At 37.6% G+C, this 17,353-nt stretch overlaps 1 pseudogene; it reads left to right on the top strand.

Moving 5' to 3' along the window:
• Positions 1 to 2,655: 2,655 nt before the first annotated feature.
• Positions 2,656 to 17,150, top strand: LOC131422834 (zinc finger protein 64-like; annotated as a pseudogene).
• The last annotated feature ends 203 nt before the right edge of the window (positions 17,151 to 17,353 follow it).

Genomic DNA, 17,353 nt, shown 5'->3' with positions numbered 1-17,353 from the left:
ATATCATTACTTATTGAAAGGTGTTGATATGGAATATGGGTACAACTGATGCATCATAGGTTTTAACTAGCCTAGAAATGAGTGTGCTATTGACTCAATTATATTAAGAAGGTAGCAATACACATTAAAACTTTCCTAATGATTTGAAAAGACATAAACAAGAAAATTTAATGCAAATATAGTATCCTGAATATATTTCATTTTTTGTCCTATCTGTATACAAAACAATAATCAGACAAGAAATTTTAATCTGAAATAAATTTCTATAAAATCAGGATGGTAACAGGATCTGATTCATAGGGGTTTTTTGAATATTAAATAAGACACATTAAACATACATACACATAAACCCATATACATACACGTACATGCATGCACACACACACACAAACAAAAACAGAGCCTGGTACATAGTAAGCACTCAGAAACAATGACTATTATTGTTTTTTGATTATTATTATTGTTTCTATTTTTACTCTATTAGTATATCAATTATTACTGTACTATTATTATTATTTCTTCATGCTTTAAATATGCATTTAAGCTCTTCTGTACTAGAGAAAGAGATAGAGAGAGGTAATGGGAGAGAGAAAGAGAGCGAGATTAAAAAAGATGCAAGATATGACAGAATATAACTGAAAAAAGTGCATTTAATGTGGTGAATCAGAAATATAATTGTACTCACTTCTTGGTAAAATAATATAGGTTCGTGAGGCTCTTTGGGGGAGTAAGCAACTCAGCATGTTGAATGAGAATGTGTGAGTGGGCTTATCACCCATACGTACACATATGTACACAGATGTGTGTGAGAGTGCAAAGCAATGCTCCTTATTCTGAAAGCAATCAGCTGAGCTGCTCACAATTCCATTTTATGCTAGCTTTTTGATGTTTTCATTAACCATGTTTTGCCCTTCTGACTTTTCATGGCACTACATCATATCCAAAAAATTATTGCAAGGTGATCTTACGTCTAGACTTTACTACTACCGCTTCAACTTAAGAGAATCCTGTAATTTGCGCCTCAGAATGACATCAAATTCATTATTCCCAACACTGAACTACCCAAGTAAGACCCACAAAATAGTAAATGGCACCATCATATACAATTGCCCCAGCCAGGAATCAGAAATGTCTTTATTTCTGCCCTCTTCCATCCACAAATCATCTCCTACCTATTCTATGTTAGTGCCTCTCGTTGGGTATTCTCTCTCTTGGGCTGCATACCTTGTGTGGCAGCTCTAAAGCATCCATTCTACCCTTCTCTTTCTATTGAACAGATCTGTGTTAGCTCAGCACCGCTCACATACAATCACACACTTCTCAGCTCTCCTTGTAGCCAGAGGAGTGCGGCCAATTGACTAAATTTTGAACAAAGGAAACAGAAGAGTGTTGGGACTGGAGATGCACAACCTTCTTATTCCTTATCCTGCTAGTTCACATCTGCATATGATGATGTGTGGTTCTGGATTCTTCCTGGAAGAATTGTACAGGGAACAAACTCCAGGGATTCTGGAGTGGAAAGCTGTGAGCCACAGGGTAATGTCTTATTGATCATGACAATGTGGAATTATTAATGAGAAATAACTCACCAAAATTGTTCAAAAAATTGATATGGAACGGGAAAAAGAAAATTTCATGTGATAGTTGTTTTCCATCCTTAATATTCCTATTGAATTGTGAATTTTAGGGTCATGGACCTAATACAATTCCAGTGTGTTTTATTCAAAATGCTTAGGATTTGATCTTATGAGATCAAAACTTAAAGTATTATAATATTGTAATTATAATTCAAGTAATTCTCTGCCTCGAATTTCTCCCCACATAAATGCACTTTTTGTCCTGTTCTAGATCACACATCCTGGAACATCATTTTGAGTATGCAAAATCTCTCATGGGTTACATTCCATATGCATTCCATTACAATAACATTAAAATACCCATAAATCTCTCTGTGTTTAGTTTCCATTTTCAGTGAAACTGAAGCATTTGTGTTTACTTGTCTTCTTTTCATGTTTGCTTTAACCTATATTCTTTCTTCCGCATAAACATTCCTCTCTATTCTTTCTAAGGGCTTCAAAGTCTCCCGATATCTAAGATTTCAATTAAAATCCTCCCTCTGTGGAGAATTCCTGCTTTTTTATATCTCTTTTTTTTGCTTCTCTTTCTTGCTCATAACTAGACAGCTCTGTTAGGACTACACCTTTGATCTGTGGCTTCGCTGTCTGTGTTTAGGTTCGCTCTCTGCACTCTGAACATAACTTACGCATCTCTTTCTGATGTGGACCCGACATCCACCCAAGGTCCTCTTCCCTTTACACACACAGGACAGGACATTCTTGCTTAGTCCTTTTATATTTAATACATTTGGCTTTCTGACACCTCAGAAGCTACAAGTAGCCTTCTCTTCAATTGTGTCTGGCTGTTGCTCATACCATTAAGGCATCTACTTCAATGTCACTTTCTCCAGAGTGACTGATAGGTATGGGGTGATGCCTCAATCTAGTTATTCACTTCAAATTACCTGAAGATGTACAGGGAGAAGGGGGACAAATGGTTTTGGTGGAGCAAGGAGAAATAAAGAGGACACCTACCACCTTGAAGTCAGGCAGAGTGTGGCTTCTCGGAGAGAAAAGACCCACTCTTTAATAGGATAACATGGGGAGCCATGTCTCCAGAGAAAATCCAGAGAAAGAAGTGAAGGGAACATACAGCAGTCTCTTGTGTGGAGGTAGGTGGGGGCACTGAGACAGATCAGACATTCTTCAGGGTTCAGTATAAGAGTCCTAGTGTCACAGAGAGAAAGGAGATAGTCTGTATCAACGTTGGCTGAACAAAGTGAGATTAAGCTTTTGTTGAAGAAAAAAAAAATCTTCCTTCTCTGACCCCTTTTCCATCATTCCCTCTTAAGTAGCATATTTTATTTCCACTCTTCAGGGCCTGAGAGTACACTGTCTTTAAGGGTTCTGTTTATGACACGTCTCTTACACTAGATAGAAGCTCCAGGGAAGGCCATCGGGTGGACCTCACTTGCTGCAATGCTGAGTCTCCCGGGTGTTTGCAGTCAATGGATGAACGTAATTATTCCACTGAATGCATATTACAGAGAGGCATATAAAAAAGATAGAATCACTTCATCTTAGTGATTCTGCTTGTTTTCATTTTTGATGGATTCATGAGTTGATTAAATGATCACCAAAAAATATGGATATGTAAGTTAATGTAGCAAAAGACATTCAGATAATTTACTTGTTTTTTTTTTTTTTGACAGCTAAGCCTAATTGAGCAATTTTAAATATCAGGCAAAATTTTAAATGTCTTACATTTATTAGCATCTTACAGTTACTCATTTATTTAATAGTCAAAGAACTGTATGGGACCCAGAGAGATTAGGCAATAGTCCTAAGGTTATCAGGCTTAACCAAGGCTTCAAGTCATAAAGTTCTGCTGTCAGAACTCACATTCTAAACTAAACACCATTTTTTATCACAAATTGTTATCTATTTTACCCAACATAGAGACTCCATTTGGGAATACATTGTTCTTTAGCAAGGGAAAGGATAGCTGTTTCACATGGATATTTAAAATGAGGGACTTGCAGGGTGTCTAGTCCTATCTTTAAAATTGGTCTTTCCCTGAGTGCAAGCTTTTTAAAATCAGACAATTGTGTTCAGATCTGTGTGAAAGTCTAAAAGAATCATTTACATAGGAAGACATACAAATAGACAATAAACAAATGGAAAGTCTTCAGCATTGTTAACATCAGGGAAATGCACATTAAAACCAAAATGTGTTACTATACCAAATACAATAAATAAAATGAGAAAGATTGAAAATAGTCACAACTGCTGATGATTTGGAGCAACTGGTACTTGTGAGAGGAAGCACTTGCCTCATCCCAGAGTGAAGAAGAAGATCTGCAACCCAAAGCCAGTGGGGGAGATGGACTACTTGCCAGTCAAGCATCAGCAGCCATTTTTGGCACAATAGTGGAAACCAGGATCAGGTCCATGAGAGAGAGTTGGCTCAGTAAGAAGTACATGTGGATCTGGGGTTCCGGGTGAACCAGGAGAATCATGAGGGCATTGCCCACTAAAGAGTTCAAAGCAATTTTAGAACCATCACAAAGAGGAATAGGTTGGCTCCTCTGAGATTAAAGAGTTCTAGGAGAATGAAATACAAGATGGTGTTCCAGTTTTCCATGATTTTAAACAGAAGTGACACTTTAAATGGAGAAAAAAATGAGAAAATTTTCAATATTTACAATGCTTTATCTGAATTACATATTTCTTGATACATACATGTGTGAAAATGAAACCTATTTCAAATACTTTATCTGCCTTTTGCAAAAAAGTTTTAACTTGGGCATAAAAGTAATTTCAACTTCATTCAACTTTTTCCTCATTTTCAAGGTTTTCAAAATAAGTACCTCTCAGCTTTATTATTCATTAATTGGCATAGCAAATAAAAATACTTGATAAATTGCAAGAACATGGTGTGTCTTTGTACTACATGACAGTAACATAAGTGGACAGGAGGAAATTATTCACATAATTTGTCATTTATATTCACACTTGCCTTATATAATGTACAGTCAATATTCTTAGAAGTTGAATTAAATCAGTGTTTAACTCTATAAAACTATGTCTTTGATAATGAGGATTACACATATATAATATATCAAAATTTATTTAAACCTATCAAAATCAGATAATTACTTTTATCATTTCTTAGTCTGGAAGGCATTTTTACTTTTCAAACAAGAGGACTTACATTCTCAGGTCAAGGAAATGGAAGGACTGAGTCTGCAAATGGAAACATAACTTAATTTGGAATTGTTAGTGCTTTTAGTTTAACTTTACTGAGTTGTACACTGAAAACAATAATGACTTTCTTAGAATATTTCCCCTAATGCAACACTATAATACTAAATGCAAACTTTCATTAATTGTAAAAAGGCACTTTGTGTAATGAGGCTGTTTCCCCTCAAAGTCACAGAAATACAAACTTTACTGGGTAAAGAAGAGAAAATAAAACTCCTTAATTCTTCACCCGACCACAGAAATAAATTAATTTCTTCTTCAGTTCTAAGACAATCTAAACCTTTAAAGGCATTTTCATCTCTGATCTGCTGGAGCTGAAACTGTTCTAGGTTGTTGAATAAATACAATCACAGCTGCAGAAATAGGGATGCTAATTCAGTCTTAAGTATATGGTATAATTCAATGAAGTTACATAGGAAAAGGAGTCCACCTCCTCCATGGTCATTCCATTTGCCACCACTTTTCATATCCATCCCATGTTTGAATGCCAGTCAAGATGGAGAAAAGCAGTGAAAAAGGTTCACGCAATCCTGAACTACATTGCTTGAACATCAATATTGTACTGGCAGCATTCTACTGGAGGTTTTTAGTTGGTTGCTTTAAAATCAGACCTCGTGGAATTATACTTCCTCCCTGTCAAATGTACTTTGCATTTCCCAAAACGTTGTGATCTTCCTACCCTCATATCTCTAACATGTAGTCTATACCCGTAGTAACTGTATGAAATCTCATATTATGGCCCTCAGTATCACGCTTCTGAAGGACCTCACAGTGCTTCTGACTAATTTCTTTGACATGAGAGCTTATTTTCCATTATTTCCATCTCCCTTATTGTTGAAGATTGATAGAACTTTAAATCTGTTTAAAGATCAATAGGTAATTTAGTAACTGTAAGTGTTGGGCGAGTTTCTTAAATTAATTTTTGCTACCATCTTATCCATTTTTTTTTTTGGGTGAGGAAAATTAGCCCTGAGCTACCATCTGCTGCCAATCCTCCTCTTTTTGCTGAGGAAGATTGGCTCTGGGCTAATGCCCGTGCCCATCTTCCTCTACTTTATATGTGGTGTGCCTGCCACAGCATGGCTTGATAAGCGGTGCATAGGTCCGTGCCTGGGATTTGAACCTGCGAACCCCAGGCCACCAAAGCAGAGCGTGCACTCAATCACTATGCCACCGGGCAGGCCCTCATCTTATCCATTTTTAAGTGTACTGTCAGCACAGTGGCATTAAGTATTTCCACATTGTTGTGTAATCATCACCAATATTAATCCCCACAACTCCTTTTCACCTCTGATGAAAGGAGTTTTATCTTCTCAAACTGAAGCTCTGTGTCCATTAGACCATAAGTCTCCATTCTTCCTTCCCCTCAGACTCTCGAAACCACCATTCTACTTTCTATGTCTATGATTTGACTACTCTAAGAACCTCAGATAAATGGAATCTTACAGTTTTTTGTGTGTGTCACCGACATTTCACTTAACATAATGTCCTCAGTGTTCATTCATGCTGTAATGTGTGTCAGAATTTTTTTCCATTTTAAGGCTGAATAATATTCCTCTGTATACATGTACTACATTTTACTTATTAATTCGTTCCGTCTCTGGACATTTGTGTTGCTTCCACTCCAGTTGCACTTCAACTTACTGGGATTTTTGATAATGGACATTAATTGTTTTTTTATTTTGATAACGTAAATATATATATCATAAAAATATAGCATTTTGAGCCAAATTTTTACTTACATTATGTGAGAGATGTTTACATGATTTTAGAGAAAATTTACAACTTTTACATGAATTTCCAGTTTACAAAATACATTTCTTATTATGATATATCTACTTGTAGTTAAATATTTTATCAAATATGAAATCACTAGCTCTTAACTTTTTAATGGAGATAAGTGATACATCTATGCATTTTACTTTTAGGTAAAATAAATGTATAAAAACAATTAGTCATCATGAGTTTAATTGACTAGTTAACATGCTAATAGTGTTTAGATTATTAAATGGAAAGATCAACTAAATGTGTCAATTAAATTAAATGAGTGGTAGGTAATTATATTTTTCTAAGATTTATTAATGAATAGCTATTTGTTTAATTAAACTTCCTATCTATATTTTCATATTATACAAGTGAGACTATTTGACACTAATTTTAATGTTTGTAAACATATGCAAAAAAGATTCCAAGGGATAGTTTCTAACTAAATTGACTAAGGATACAAAGTGTGAAGGAAATTTAAAATGAGGAATTAATTCATTTTGCAAATAAAATATCTACAATGGCATTAAACGGAAGAATGAAAGCTCAACATTGACTAGTACAGGAAAAGGAAAATTTAATACTCTGAAAAATAAATATTGTCTTTTTCTTTCCTTTTTATGGCTTCAGAATGCTAGAGATTTTCTAATGGTCTTTTCATCTGTTCCACTCTTTCACCTAAAATGGGGCTAAAATTGTGATATTTTTACTTTAAATAACAAACTCATCTCTTTTTGCATGCTACTAGAAGACACAAATATACCTCTTCCTTTTTCTTATAGTCACAGAATATTTAGAAAACCACCTATAATATTCCTTTCTACTTTTCCATATTTTTCTAATCCTTGTTGCCCTCTATGAACGTTAAAACAGAATCTTTTCTCCCAGGGTACTGGGATGTTTAATCAATCTCTTTTGTAAAACATAAAATAGTAACAGCCAAATGATTTATTTGACTGAATTGACAGGTTATTAAAGGAGTTTTAACTTGATGATTGTGTCAGCTAGCATACATTTTAGTTCTTCAGATTGTAGAATAGATAATAGAATGTATTTTATCTGTAAAACTATATTGAGAAAGTAGTATAACTGTAGATTTTGTGGAATTCAAAATTCATAAGCAAGTTGCTAAATATAAAGACATTAGTGTGACCTATTCACACTAATGAAATAATGAATTCACACTATTAGCACGACTGTGTTGCCTGTGACCTATTCACACTAATGAAATAAAAGCGATGATCCTGAAAAGGCTAGATCTGCATCCCCTCTGAGCAGCATCATGATAGGCACTTCTTTGGGTGGAAGAAGAATTTTCTACTCTGGCAGTGTCAAACTTCCTCATATCAGTGTCTAGAGTGACTTATTAAGGGGTGTGGCCCATTGCCATGTTTTGCTAAAAAATACTCTCTTATTAATTTGCCAGAGCTGTATAAGTCTGACTCTTTGGATGCTGAAGATGCTTAATTTTCAAAGATTTTAGAGATTCTCAGAACTTCAACATACTTCTCTGCATCCTTTCAGAAAGCTGTGATTCATTAAAATAAGAGAAGCATTTAAAAGGAAAAGCAAAATGCAGACAAATGTCCTTGGAAATGTACTAAGATTTAAAAATACATTAAGGGGGAGAGAGAAGTCATGATGGCAGCATAGGCAGACTCTGAACTCACATCCTCCCATGGAGACAGCCAACTTACAACTACTTGTGGAAAAATTACCACTGAGAGAGAACTGAAAACTGGATAAGAGAAACTGCTGCATCAAATAACAATCCTAACGGAGGTGGAAGAGGCAGAAATTCCCTTCTGGAGAGAAAAAATGCCACCTTCACAAGCCACAGCGCTTCACGGCCACCCAGGAGAAGCCCAAAGGTCCGCAGCCCTCCGTGGACGAGTGGGGCCCTGAGCTGGGAGCACACCTGCGGTAGGCATTTTTTTGTACCCAGCACAATCGAGACAAGTGGCATAATATCTGACTTTGCCTGCTACTAAAACATTGGGGAGCACCCCCAGAAAAGCTGGTTCACAAAGAAATTAAAACTGGCTCTTAAAGGGCCCACACACACAAATTCGCTCATTGCAGAAAGCAACTTCACCAAAAGAAAGGTACACAGTGCTTTGGTGAAGAGAGACTCACCTTATAGGCTCTGAGTGCATCTCGGGGAGAGGTGAGACCTCTCCAGGGATGGGACATTGGCGGCGGCCATTGTCGTGGCCTGGTGTGGGAGTGCTGACACAGACTCTGGCAGATGCCATTGGAGTTCTCCCTGGGGCCTGCTAGCCCAGGGTCTGCCCCACCCACTAGAGCACCGATTTAATCCAGCTCAGCCAGGGCAGGCAGCCCACCCTAGGGACTGGCCCTACCCAAAAACAAGCCCTTAAGCAACTTGTGGGCCTGCATAGATTGGTGACTGGATTCTCTGCAGCCTGGTGACTGGACCCACTTCAATGGGGCAGGGTGTGCACAAGGAGCAGGTGGAGAGTGTGTGGGGGGTGGAGTGTGTGGGGGTCCCACTGTGGAGAGACTGGGTCAGCTTCAGGAGGTGGGGGCTCGCACTGGAGCAGGACTGTGTTGACTGTGTGTGTGGACCTCTGGGCGGTGGGGCTTGTCAACTTCAGAAGGCTTGCGTTTCACAAAGACCCACATAGGGGGTTTGCCCCACCTTCCAAAGACTGAAACAATTGGGAGCTCCCATGCAAGAGGCCAGCACCACCCAGCTGCAATCCACAGAAAGCTGACTAGGGACATAGAGGCTAGAGGCTTATAGCAATTGTAAGCCCCTGAGCCTAACAACCTGCCACTCTGGGGGCCTACTCACTTAAAAGAAATATTGCAACACAAATGTGCTTTAGAATTTGTAGCCAGCTGTGCTGGGGTTCCCCAAAACTGATAAAGAGACTGAAGGGCCCATAACAACTACAGGCAGCTGAGCATTACAACAGCTGTCCAGGAGCATAACTCGGCCTCTCTGGGTATCTACAGGGAGAACAAACAGGCCACAACAGAAGGACACATGTACTCACATAGGGGTCACTCCTGGAACATTCAGAACTGAGGGAAGCACACTACGGACCTCATAAGGCATCACTTATATAAGGTGACCTATCCAAGAGCAGGAGACGTAGCTGACCTACCTAATACATAGACACAAGCATGGAAAGAGGCAAAATGAGGAGGCAAAGGAATACATTCCAAGTAAGGGGACAGGACACAACCCCAGAAAAGGAACTATGTGAAACAGAAATGAGGAACATACCCAACAGAGAGTTCAAACAAAGAGTTAAGGATGCTCACTGATCTTGGGAGAAGAATGGATAAACTCAGTGAGAATGTAAACAAAGAAATGGAAGATATAAAAAAAGAACCAATCAGAAATGAAGAATACAATACTGAAAATTAAAAATTCACTAGAGATCTCAAAAGTAGAGTAGAGGATAAAGAAGAACAGATCTGTGAGCTGGATGAAAGACTAGAAGAAATGACCCAACCTCAATAAGTAAAAGAAAAAAGAATTAAAAAGAGTGAGGACAGTCTAAGGGACATCTGGGACAACATCAAGCACACTAACATCCATGTTATAGGTGTCCCAGAAGGAGAAGAGTGAGACAAAGGGGCAGAGAATCTATTTGAAGAAATAATAGATGAAAACCTCCCTAACCTAAGGAAGGAAACAGACATCCAGGTACAGGAATCACAGAGAGCAACAAACAAGATAAACCCAAAGAGGCCCACACCAAGACACATCATAATTAAAATGTCCAGAATTAAAGATAAAGAGAGAATTCTAAAAGCCACAAGAGAAAAACAAATTACATACAAAGGAAACCTCATAGGGCTATCAGGTGACTTCTCAGCAGAAACCTTATAGGCTAGAAGAGAGTGGTACGATATATTTAAAGTGCTAAAAGCAAAAAACTTACAGCCAAGAATACTCTATCCAGCAAGGTTATCATTCAAAATGCAAGGAGAGATAAAAAGTTTCCCAGACAAGCAAAAGTTAAAGGAGTTTGTCACCAAGAAACCAGTACTACAAGAAATGCTAAAGGGACTTATTTAAGGAAAAGAGAAGAACACAAATAGGAAAAATTATCTATTTCCATGATAAGAGGGTAAAGGATACAAATGCACAAAAAAGAGGATAGATATGATATCAAAAACATAAAATGTGGAAGGAGGGGAGTTAAACAGTAGATCTTTCAGACAAAGGTTAAACTAAAGAGACCATCAATTCTGTGTATGGACCCCATGGTAATCACAAACCAGAAACCTATAAAAAAAATACACAAAAAACTAAGAGAAAGGAACACAAACATAATACTAAAGAAAGCCATCTTCCACAAGGGAAGAGAGCAAGAGAAGAAGAAGGAACAGAGAAAGACTACTAAAACACTGAGAAAAAAAAAGTTTAAAAATGGTAGTAAGTACATACGTATCAATAGCTACTTTAAACGTCAATGGATTAAATCACCTATTAAAAGGCATAGGGTGGCTGATTGGATAAAAAAACAAGACCCATATATATACTGCAGACAAGAGACACACTTCACACCTAAAGACACTCACAAACTGAAAGTGAAGGGATGGAAAAAGATATTCCACGCAAATGGCAATGAAAAGAAAGTTGGGGTAACAATACATATATCAGACAACATAGACTTTAAAACAAAAACTCTAAAAAGAGACAAAGAAGAGCATTACATAATGATCAAGGGAACAATCCAACAAGAGGATATAACACTTGTAAATATCCATGCACCCAATGTAGGTGCACCTAAATATATAAAGCAATTATTAACAGACATAAAAACAGAAATAGACAGTAATACTATAATAGTAGGGGACTTTAACACTCCACTTACACCAATGGATAGATGATCCAAACAGAAGATCAATAAGGAAACATTGGCCTTAAACGACACACGAGAATAGATGGTCCTAGTAGATATATACAGAGCATTCCGAAAAGGATATGCCCAAAAACCGAAGGATACACGTTCTTTTCATATGCACATGCAACATTCTCCAGGATTGATCACACATTAGGCCACAAAACAAGTCTCCATAAATTTAAGAAGATTGAAATAATACCAAGCATCTTTTCTGACCACAACTCTATGAAACTAGAAATGAACTATAGGAAGAAAATCAGAAAAGCCACAAAAACGTGGAGATTAAACAAAATGCTACTGAACAACGACTGGGTCAACAAAGAAATCAAAGAAGAAATCAAAAAATACCTGGAGACAAATGAAAATGAAAATACGACATGCCAGAATTTATGGGATACAGCAAAAGCAGTTCTAAGAGGGAAGTTTATAGCAATACAGGCCTATCTCAACAAACAAGAAAAATCTCAAATAAACAATCTAACAATGCACCTGAAGGAACTGGAAAAAGAAGAACAAACAAAGCCCAAAATCAGTAGAAGAAGGGAAATCATAAAAATCAGAGCAGAAATAAATGAAATAGAGACCAAAAAAACAATAGAAAAAATTAATAAAACCAAGAGCTGGTTCTTTGAAAAGGTAAACAAAATTGACAAACCTTTAGCTAGACTCACCAAGAAAAAAAGAGAGAAGGCACAAATAAGTAAAATCAGAAATGAAAGAGGAGAAATTACAACAGACACCTCAGAAATACAAAAGATTATAAGAGAATACTATTAAAAGCTATATACCAACTAATTCGACAATCTGGAAGAAATGGATAAATTCTTAGAATCATACAACCTTCCAAAACTGGATCAAGAAGAAGTAGAGAATTTGATAGAGCAATCACGAGTAAGGAGATCGAAACAGTAATCACAAACCTCCCCAAAAATAAAAGTCCAGGACCAGGCGGCTTCCCTGGTGAATTCTACCAAACATTCAAAGAAGACCTAATACCTATCCTTCTCAAACTCTTCCAAAAAATTGAGGAGGGGGGAAGCTCCCTAACTCATTCTATGAAGCCGACATTACCCTGATACCAAAACCAGACAAGGACAACACAAAAAAAAGAAAATTACAGGCCAATATCACTGATGAACATCGATGCAAAAATCCTCAACAAAATACTAGCAAATCACATACAACAATACGTTAAAAAGATTATACAACATGATCAAGTGGGATTTATTCCAGGTATGCAGGGATCGTTTAACATTCACAAATCAATCAACGTGATACACCACGTTAATAAAATGAAAAATAAAAATCACATGATCATCTCAATAGATGCAGAGAAAGCATTTGACAAGATACAGCCTCCATTTATGATAAAAACTCTGAATAAAATGGGTATAGAAGGAAAGTACCTCAACATAATAAAGGCCATACATGACAAACCCACAGCTAATATCATCCTCAATGGTGAAAAACTGAAAGCTCTCCCTCTAAGAACAGGGACCAGACAAGGATGCCCACTGTCACCACTCCTATTTAACATATCACTGGAAGTCCTAGCCAGAGCCATCAGGCAAGAGAAAGAAATAAAAGGGATCCAAATTTGAAAAGAAGAAGTTAAACTGTCACTATTTGCAGATGACATGATATTACATATAGAAAACCCTAAAGAATCCACCAGAAAACTTTTAGAAGTAATAAAAGAATATGGTAAAGTTGCAGGATACAAAATTAACATACAAAAATTAGTTGCATTTCTATACACTAACAACGAAGTAGCAGAAAGAGAAATTAAGAATACAACCCCATTTACAATTACAACAAGAAGAATAAAATACCTAGGAACAAACTTAACCAAAGAGGTGAAAGATCTGTACACCGAAAACTATAAACCATTGCTGAAAGAAATTGAAGAAGACGCAAAGAAACGGAAAGATATTCCGTGCTCTTGGATTGGAAGAATTAACATAGTTAACATGTCCATACTTCCTAAAGCCATCTATAGATTCATGCAATCCCTATCAAAGTTCCAACAACACTTTTCACAGAAATAGAACAAAGAATCCTAAAATTTATATGGAACAACAAAAGACCCCGAATAGCTAAAGGAATCCTGAGAAAAAAGAACAAAGCTGGAGGTATCACACTCTCTGACTTCAAAATATACTACAAACCTATAGTAACCAAAACAGCATGGTACTGGCACAAAACCAGACACACAGATCAATGGAATAGAATCGAAAGCCCAGAAACAAACCCACACATCTATGGACAGCTAATCTTTGACAAAGGAGCCAAGAACATACAATGGGGAAAAGAAAGTCTCTTCAACAAATGGTGTTGGGAACACTGGACAGACACATGCAAAAAAATGAAAGTAGACCCTTACCTCACACCATACACAAAAATTAACTCCAAATGGATTAAAGACTTGAATGTAAGACCTGAAACTATGAAACTTCTAGAAGAAAACATAGGCAGTACGCTCTTCGACATTGGTCTTAGCCACATATTTTCAAGCACCATGTCTGACCGGGCAAGAGAAACAATAGAAAAAATAAACAAATGGGACTACATCAAACTAAAAAGCTTCTGCACAGCAAAGGAAACCATCAACCAAACGAAAAGACAACCTAACAATTGGGAGAAGATATTTGCAAACCATACATCTGATAAGGGTTTAATCTCCAAAATATAAAAAGAACTCATGCATCTCAACAACTAAAAAACTACCAACCCAATTAAAAAATGGGCAAAAGAACTGAACAGATGTTTCTCCAAAGAAGCTATACAGATGGCCAACAGGCACATGAAAAGATGTTCAAAATCATTAACTATCAGGGAAATGCAAATCAAACTATAATGAGATATCACCTCACGCCCGCCAGAATGGCTATAATTAACAAGACAGGAAACAACATGTGTTGGAGAGGATGTGGAGAGAAGGGAACTCTCATACACTGCTGGTGGGAGTGCAAACTGGTGCAGCCACTATGGAAAACAGTATGGACATTCCTCAAAAAATCAAGGATAGAACTACCATATGATCCAGCTATTCCACTGTTGGTTATTTAGCCAAAGAACTTGAAAACACCAATGCGTAAAGATACATGCACCCCTGTGTTCATTGCAGCGTTATTCACAATAGCGAAGACTTGGAAGCAACCTAAGTGCCCATCAAGGGACGAATGGATAAAGAAGATGTGGTATATATACACAATGGAAATCCAGCCATTTGTGACAACATGGATGGACATTGAGGGTATTATGCAAAATGAAATAAGTCAGAGGGAGAAGGTCAAATACCATATGATTTCCTCCATTAAGTAGTAGATAGTAACAACTATAAACAAACACATAGAGACAGAGATTGGATTGGTGGTTACCAGAGGGGAAGGGGGGAGGGAGGAGGGCGAAAGGGTTAATTCGGCACATGTGTGTGGTGATGGGTTGTAATTAGTATTTTGGCGGTGAACGTGATGTAATCTATGGAGAAATAGAAGTATAATGATGTACACCTGAAATTTATACAATGTTATAAACCAATGTTACTGCAATAAACAAAAAATTAAAAAAAAAAACTAAAAAACAATAACTCTTATCAACATCGATGAAAAATCCTCAACAAAATACTAGAAAACCAAGTTCAGTCTCTTGTTAAAAGGATTCATTATACAGCATATCCAAGTGGAATTTGTTGAAGTAATGCAAGTACATTCAAAAATAGTAAAATCAATCATTACTATTAACCATATTAAAAGAATAAACGAATGATCATCTCAATTGATGCATATAAAGCTTTTAACAAAATTCAATATTCTTCCAAGATAATGGCATTTGACAAACTAGGAATAGAAGGAAACTACATCAAAATAATAATGATAATGACAATAATAACAATAATAGAACTAACATGATAATCAAAAAGTTTTCCACTAAGATCAGGAACAAGACAAAGAAGCCTGATTTCACTATTTCTATTCAACATAGCACTGGAAGGCCTAGCCAGGGCAATTAGGGCAAAAAAATGAAATAAATGCATCTAAATTGGAAAGGAGGAAGAGAAAGACTAAGCATGTCTGGAAAAATAAAAGGAAAAGTCCTTACATTATGTACTGTAAGTTCTGCACCACCTACCCTGGCATCCTATCTGGGGACCTCCCAGTCTGTAGCCGTGAACATTAGTAAGGAAGAGAGCTTCCCTGCTCAGGGTAAATTCCTCGTGACACACCGGTGCAAGTTGAGCTGAATCCTGACATCCACATCTATGGCATCTGCAAGCAGCGGCGTAGCAACCTGGATAATCCTAGCTAACAAGCAAAGTGGCTGCCAGCTAACTAGCACCACCAGGGTAGCCCGACATGGTATAGTTTGTATCAGAGAAAGCTGTACTTTCTACCCAGATTCTTACCACACCAGAACCATCACAGACAACCACAGTTACAGCTCCAGAGTTGATTTTTGAACAGGACTGTCAAAGTTGTTTGCCTGTGGAAAATAATGGAAACCAGACAGCCACTGTCCTTTTTATCCCTGCCAAGTCGCAGGCCAAAAATCCTGCAGTCCTGCCCACTCATAAAAGGCTTACGTGTTGCTATTCAGTTTGCCAGTTGAAGACTGCGTGTGGACATGCAGCATTATTTAAAAATTCATATGGGAGACAAATCCCACAAATGTAAAGTCTGTGGTAAATGTGTTAGCTGGAAGGATAAGCTGAGGAACCACATGACACACAGGTGTGAAGCCCCACAAGCGTGAGATGGATGACTACTTCACTGCCAACATCAGCAGCCTTAGAAAGCACCTGCAGGTGCATTCCAATGAGTGACGCTTCAACTACAATATAATGAATGCCTCTATGCCAGCCCCAACTCCAGCCAGCACACTATCCACCTCTGATCTCACACTGCGGATGCATACTCTCAGTGCTGGCTCTCCAAAGCCAAGTCCAAATTAAACTCATACTTAAAAAGGCTTTTTTACTTGCACTGGAGGAGAAGCCTTTCAAGTATGATTTCTGCAATGTCCACTGCACAATGAAAGGAAACCTCACAATGCACAGCCGCATCAAGAACAGCAGAAACAACTTCAAGTGTGCATTGTGACTTCTTGAGTGCCAGCAAAGCCACTCTCCAGAAGCACAGTCGAGTGTGCCAGTAGGAGAAATCCAATAAGTGCTCCAAGTGGAGCTACTCCTGCCCCAGCAAGGCCACCATGGGCATTCCCAAGCCCATCCACTGCAGAGGTACTCCCTTACAGTGTAATTACTTCAGCTTTGACACCAAGCAGCCCAGAAACTTGAGCAAGCACATGAAGCAGTTCCGTGTGGACATAATCAAGGCCTGTGGCCTTGGAGAGGAAAGACACAGGAAGACATAGTAGCCAGCAGATGGCCAAGCAACTTTTCACAGTGATATATGCAATAACTTCTTCATGCTGGAGGATTCATTCTGCAGCCATAAAAGGCAACACAATGAACACAAAGAGAATAAGAACTGCTATGTGGCTGTCCTACAGTTTCAGATCAACTCCACAAACATTCTGCAGCTCTGTCACTGTGGAGGTACCCCTATATGTACCCCTCCAGCCCAGTCAATTGCTCCAATTCAGTGAGGGGATTGTCAAAATCATCACTGGTTATCAAGTGCCCCAAACATTGTCATCTAGACTGCTTCCACTGTAGTGAACATCGTACCAGTCATAAGTAAGATTCTGTAAGAGGTTTTCTTTTAATGTGTTTAAGGATTGTTATGAACTCCCTTTTATAATAAATTGTAATTGTTATGATGCTTGTTATAATTTTAACACTGTAGTAGCTTTGATATTATTTCTTCATGATAAGGTTATTTCTGAATTGCCATATTCTAACTTTTGTAGAGATTTAAA

Source organism: Diceros bicornis, chromosome 3 (assembly GCF_020826845.1).
Source record: "Diceros bicornis minor isolate mBicDic1 chromosome 3, mDicBic1.mat.cur, whole genome shotgun sequence".
NCBI lineage: Eukaryota > Metazoa > Chordata > Mammalia > Perissodactyla > Rhinocerotidae > Diceros > Diceros bicornis.
This window is presented reverse-complemented; position numbering and strand designations above follow the sequence as displayed.